Source organism: Silene latifolia, chromosome 9 (genome assembly GCF_048544455.1).
Source record: "Silene latifolia isolate original U9 population chromosome 9, ASM4854445v1, whole genome shotgun sequence".
In the NCBI taxonomy this organism is placed as follows: Eukaryota; Viridiplantae; Streptophyta; class Magnoliopsida; order Caryophyllales; family Caryophyllaceae; genus Silene; species Silene latifolia.
This window is the reverse complement of record NC_133534.1, coordinates 17214328-17221351: the sequence shown is the minus strand read 5'-3', so window position 1 is coordinate 17221351 and position 7024 is coordinate 17214328.

Below are 7024 nucleotides of genomic sequence, written 5' to 3'. Positions count from 1 at the left end.
CTCTTTTTTTTGGCCGAAATTATAAAGTGGGAGCAATTTTTGAACATATATAAATTTGGTGGGAGTAAGTTTCAAAAAAAATTATGGGGGTTGATGCGTGTCTATTATATAAGGTTTTCACCTCATTTTTACACGCATTTCTGTGCTTTTTATGTAGCATCTGGCTACAAATACCCCCGAATATTCTACTTTGGTCCGTTTATTGTAATTTGCAGGAATTGACCGAGGAGGAGCTAAATCGAGCCTTAATTGTCCCAATTGTATGCATTTACGGGAAATAAGGAGCCGGAGTTTGGGAATCTTACACTTGGAGGACGTATGAGATTAGCTAAGGAAGATGTTCAAGTCCTGATGCGCATATATAGCTCGATCTAGTGGATGAGTTGCTCGATCGAATGCTTACACACTCAAGACTGGTCGATCGACCAGCTCAAGGAGTCGATCGAGGATGTTCAGCAAGCAGCGCTCGATCGAGAGGTGGTTCTAGCTCGATCGAGAGACTTCGAGTTCGATCGAGTGATCATCTTACTCGATCGAGAGGATTTTGCGTGTTTTGTGTTTATTTCCGCCTAATCTTCTATGGGCTTTTGTAATCAGTCCATAGATTAGGTTTAAGACAATTTTTCAGTATAAGACTGAGGAGAACACTACGTTACTCCCATCTCCTTTACTACGCACATTTCACTGGTTATTTTTGGTCACTGTTCTTTTGGGAATTCTACTCTCTACCTTGCTACTCGGATTCGGTATTATCAATTTAATTATTTCTTTATCGTATTTATTGCTTTTAATCCCCTTCCTCTCTTTGCTTATAATCGTTCAATCAATTAGATCATTCATTATGTTTAGTTTGAATTGTTTGGTTATTGTAATTGTTAATCTGACAATTATGAGTAGCTAAATCCCTATGCTAAGACTATAGGGGACCCATGATTTGAAGGGAGAGTAATCAATTTACTAGGTCAATACCGGTATCGTCTTTGTTGTTTAAATGCCACAAATAACTGTAATTGCCTAATTGAGTCGACGCAATTAGACCCTTATTCTTAGTGGACCTTGACCTGGACCGAAAGGTTGGAAGAGGGAGACTAGTAGCGAACAATAGAGTATTGCAGCAAGGGCGAAAGTTAAACTGTTTACACTTTAGGGTGAATCAAGGACCGAAAGGTGACGTTCGCTACCCCCTAGACCGTACTGCATTGACCTGGGACCTAGATTACTCGACCAGATAATTATGGTGAACCGCTTGTCTTAGCTATTCTCCCTTATCTGTCAACCTTCTTCCTTTTATTTCTCTTTCCTTTACTCTGTTAGTTTAGAAATCACATTTAAAACCCCCATATTGGTTACCTTGGCGAGCTTAGTTTAGCAGAAAAGTTCCTACCTCTCTGTGGATTCGACCCGACTTCCCTAGCTATATTAGTTAGTTGGAACCAGTTGGTTTATTTTTGACAGGTACGCGACAGACGTGTCAAATTTTGGCGCCGTTGCCGGGGAGGTGGCGCAATTTTGTTGCTTAAATTAAGTTTGTCTTTCGTCTCAAGGAATTTATTCCTTGAGGTCGATCTTATTTTCTCAAGTTTTTGACGATTTTGCGATTAGTTTGTTGCTTCAAGGTTGGTTGACAATATGCCTACGATTACAGAGCATACAGAGCCATGTGGTAGATGTGGCGAGGAAGGACATGACCTCTACGAATGTGTAGCGAGTATAGAGCGCGCTCTTGCATATAAGAGGTACAAGCGGGGAGTTCCTTTCTCCCGGCCTATATGAAGAGATAAAGAGCGTTGCTACCCCTTCTACGCCAATATCACGACCGCTTCTCCTCTCGCAAGAGAAGAAATTGCCGAGTTGAAATCCATTATCTTTGAGTATGTCACGAAAATCTGATACGGTCATATCGGAATTGAAAGAACAAGTCGCACAGTTGACACAGCGACAGATCAAGCCAAGTTTATTCCAAGTTGCGATCCGATCGGTCAATGAACTTCCAAAATGACCCCCCTCATGAAGAAGACAATATATTGGCAGCTAATGATGATTCGATGATGATTTAGACGAGTTCTTGCAGAAATACTTGTGCGTGTGCGAAGAACCACTCGATCGAGCAACACATCTACTCGATCGAAAGCGGTTCTAATCATCCAAATCACTCGATCGAGTGACACTCAAGCGGTCGATCGAGTAGTATAGAACTCCAAGTTACTCGATCGAGAGACCATGCTGAAGAAGACACTCGATCGAGTGACAAGATAGGTCGATCGAGTGATATTGAAGAAGAAACTGGTCGATCGACCGGTAAAGGTACTCGATCCAGTGCATTAAGTGGCGGAATTCCTAATTTAGTATCTAATACCGCCACCGTGTCATCTTCCCCTGCTGTGGAGACGTCACGCATCGATAAGGGTAAAGGAAAGGTTGCGGGACCACTCATCGCTACCAGGGTACCCTTCCCAAGTCATCTGAAGGACGCAAGGATCGAGCAACAGTACGGTAAGTTCGTGGACATCGTGAAGAACCTTCGTAACTCGTCCTTTTTCTCAACTTGTTACTCGGTTCCTACTTACGCTAAGTTTATGAAGGATATCGTGACGCGTAAGAGGAATTTGAGCGAATTTGAGACGATTTCATTTATGGAAGAGTCTAGTAACCTACTGTTAAACAAGGCCCCTCCAAAAATGAAAGACCCGGGCAGTTTTTCTATTACCTGTGTCATAGGTAATATGGTTATTGATAACACCCTTTGCGATTTAGGTGCCAGTGTCAGTGTCATGCCCCTTCTTGTTTGCAAGCAATTGAAGATGAGTCACTTCAAGGTGACTAACATTACCCTACAGATGGCCGATAGATCTCATTAGGAGACCTTTAGGTGTCTTGGAGGATGTGCTGTGAAAATAGGCAAGCTTTACATCCCAAGAGATTTCATTGTCTTGGATATAGCTGAGGACACCCGGACCCAAATTATTTTAGGAAGACCTTTCCTTTGTACAAATTTGGGCCGTTATTGATGTCGATAAGGGCGTCGACTCTTGCGATAGGGGATGACGCTATCACATTTAGTTTGCCTAGCACTTTAGCCCACCCAATGATAGAGGACACTTGCTATTCGGTCGATATCATTGATGAGTCTATTTATGACTTCTGGTCGGGTTCTTTTATGAAGGACCCGCTGGAAGCTCTCATGCTTTTTGATGAGTGTGCAGATAGCCCGGAGGACGATGACGCCGCGTTGGATTTGCTCGTTGATGATTTAGATGAGCATGACGGAGAGCAGGTGGAGCAAATGATCAGCACTCTTTGCTCCATTGAGGTAAAGGTACCGGAACGTAAGCCTCTCCCATCTCATCTTAAATATGCTTTTCTAGACGATACAGAGCAGTATCCCGTCATCGTTAGTGCCAAGCTTAGTGATGATCAGCTAACTTCTTTGTTAGCTGTACTTAAGAAAAACAGGAAAGCAATGGGCTATTCACTGGACGATATCACGTGGATTAGTCCCGATATTTGCATGCACAGGATAGAGCTGGAGGAGGATCACAAGCCTTGCGAGACAGGTCGGCGTCGGAACCGAACCGTAAGATGCGAGGATGTTGTGATGGCTGAGGTAATGAAGCTGCTGGATGCAGGTATTATCTATTCGGTAGGTAATTCTAGATGGGTAAGCCCAGTACAGGTAGTCCCGAAGAAAGGAGGGACAACTGTAGTTAAGAATGAAAAGAATGAATTAATACCCACCCGAGTAGTGACTGGTTGGCGGATGTGCATAGACTACGACGCATACCGAATGCCGCCACCAAGAAAGACCACTTCCCCCTTCCTTTTATTGATCAAATGGTAGAAAGGTTAGCTTCTCATAAATTTTTCTCGCTATTTAGATGGGTATTCGTGGTTCTTTCGATCCCTATCCACCTGCATGATCGTGCCAAGACTACATTTACCCCCTAAGGGTGTTTTTGCGTATCGCAGAATGCCTTTTGGTTTGTGCAATGCCCCCGCCACCTTCCAAAGGTGTATGATGGGGATATTTTCAGAGTATATTGAGTCTATCATGGAAGTTTTTATGGATGACTTCAGTGTTTATGGAAGTGATTTTTCTAACTGTCTGTCTAACCTTTAGAAAGTGTTGCAGTATTTGTATTGAGGTTAACCTTGTCTTTGAATCGGGAGAAGTGCCACTTTATGGTCAACGAGGGAGTTGTCTTAGGGCACTTAGTTTCGATAGGGGAATAGAAGTTGACAAAGCAAAGGTGGAAGTGATTCAAAGAATTACCACCTCCAATTAATGTAAAGGGGGTGAGGAGCTTCCTTGGTCACGCTGGCTTTTATCGGCGGTTTATCAAGGATTTCTCCAAAATTGCTAAACCACTTACACAAATTGTTGCTTAAAGATGCCCCTTTTGTTTTTACTGATGCTTGTCTTTCTCGCTTTTAACAGTTAAAGCGGGCCTTAGTCTCCGCGCCGATCATACAGCCTCCCAACCGGGACTTGCCGTTCGAGATCATGTGCGACGCGAGTGATTATGCACTAGGAGCGGTGCTAGGCCAGAGGAAAGACAAAGCCTTGAATGCTATTTACTATGCGAGCCGAACTCTGGATGAGGCTCAAGTGAAGTACACTACCACCGAGAAGGAGTCATTAGCTGTAGTTTATGCCTTAGAAAAGTTTCGTACTTATTTAGTTGGGTCGGAAGTCACCGTTTTTACTTGACCATGCAGCTTTGAGGCATCTCCTTGCTAAGAAGGAGGCTAAACCGCGGCTCTCGAGAGATGGATACTCCTTCTTCAGGAGTTTGACCTGCAGATTAAGGATAAGAAAGGAGCCGAGAACGTTGTAGAAGCGATCACTTGTCGCGATTGATGCGACAAGAAGGGGAAGATTCTCTACCTATTGATGATTCTTTTCCCGACGATACTTTAATTCTTTGTTATATCGTCTATTGTTGACCAGAACCCTGGTATGCGGATATAGCTAACTTCGTTGTCGGTGGCAAGTCGCCGCCGACCTTTCTTCTCGAGAAGAAGCGTTTTACGTATAACGCTAAGCGATTTCCGGATGACCCTTACTTGTTCAAGGAATGTGCGACGGTCTCTACAGACGGTGTATTCCGCAGCTGGAGACCAAAATAGTCTTGGAAGGCTGTCACTCCTCTTCATATGGTGGTCACCACGGTCCATCGCGCACCGTGGCTAAGGTACTTCAGATCTGGTTTTTACTTGGCCTTCTTTGTTTGCTGACGCCAAGTCTTTTGTTTCAGCTTGTGATGCATGCCAACGATCGGGGAACATTTCGAAGAGACATGAGATGCCACAAAACGGCATCCTAGAGGTTGAGGTTTTCGATGTCCGGGGCATTGATTTCCAAGGACCGTTCCGTCCAAAAAAGGTAACAGTACATTTTAGTAGTCAGTAGACTATGTGTCAAAATGGGTTGAGGCAATTGCTTCACCCCATTGTGATGGTAAGACCGTGATAAAAATGTTCAAAAAGATCATATTCCCCCGTTTTGGTGTCCCTAGGGTCGTCATTAGTGATGGGGGGATGCATTTTAAGGAAAAGAAACTCACTTCCATACTGTCTAGAGTTGGTGTCCAACACCGGCGTGGTTTGGGGTATCATCCCCAAACTAGTGGTCGGGTAGAGGTCTCTAATCGCGAGCTGAAAGAGATCTTGTCTAAAGTAGTTTCTAAATCGCGGAAAAAGACGGAGTCTTAAGCTAGATGACACATTATGGGCTTATAGAACTGCCTTTAAGACACCAATTGGTGCATCACCTTATAGGTTAGTTTATGGGAAATCGTGTCACTTACCTGTTGAGCTGGAATGTAAGGCCTGGTGGGCAATTCGCGAGCTTAATTATGATCCTAAATTGTGTGGTCAGAATCGTCTTTTGCAGCTTGATGAATTAGAGGAGTTTAGGCTCAATGCCTATGACAGCTCACGCATTTACAAGGAAAAGACGAAGAGATGGCATGACAAGAGAATCCTACCTCGGGAGTTTCATGTGGGGCAGAAGGTGTTGCTGTTTAATGCCCGGTTGAGACTGTTTCCTGGCAAGCTAAAGTCCAGGTGGACTGGTCCATACACGGTGACGGCCGTCACCAAATTTGGATCCGTAGAACTTGAAGACTCCGAGGGCCACAGATTCAAGGTGAATGGCCAATACGTGAAGCATTACCACGAGGCAAGTGAAGCAGACAACCGCGTTGAAGTCCTGCGCTTCGACGAGCTCGACGCGCCAGTAAATTGATGCCAGAAAGGTCGTGCGGGACCTCTTAAACCAGCGCTCTCCGGGAGGCAGCCCGGACAGATTTATTTTTGCTTTTGTTGAACTATTTATTTTTCTTTAGCTTTACGTTAAACTTTAGACGCTGCCTTTTGAACAATTTTTATGCTTCCTTGCTTTTATACGTCTTTTGCAGATTAAAAAGTACTCGATCGAAGGTTTTTGTGTTCGATCGAGCACTTTCTGATGCGGCTGCTACTCGATCGAGGGGTCCTGTCCTCGATCGACCATATCCCTATCCGTGCTTACTCGATCGAGTGATTCAGTGCTCGATCGAGTCCACTCATGCTGCAAAACATTCGATCGAGCCATTCCACGTACTCGATCGAAGGGATATGACCTACAGCCGCTGTTGTGTTACGTCTACAAAGCCACACTTTGACTTTCTTTGACCTCCCATGTTCATGGTCGGTTTGGGGAGGTCCCGCTATATGACGTTTTGTAAGTTTTCCGACTCCACTCTTCCTCTCCCTTTTAGTTTGCATTTCTTCCCTATTTTTGGTACAATGAGGGCATTGTACGGTTTGGTTTGGGGAGGTATGCATCCATATCTGTGTCTGCATGTTTCTTGCATTTTTGCTTGTTTTAATTTATTTATTTCCGCATGCATTGTTGTTTAATTAATTTCAAAAATCATATAAAAAAAAAAAAAAAAAAATCATAAAATTCAAAAGAAAAATTTTCAAAATTTTCATGAGTCGGAACGGTTGAACATTGACGCTACTTTGAATCTTTACTTGA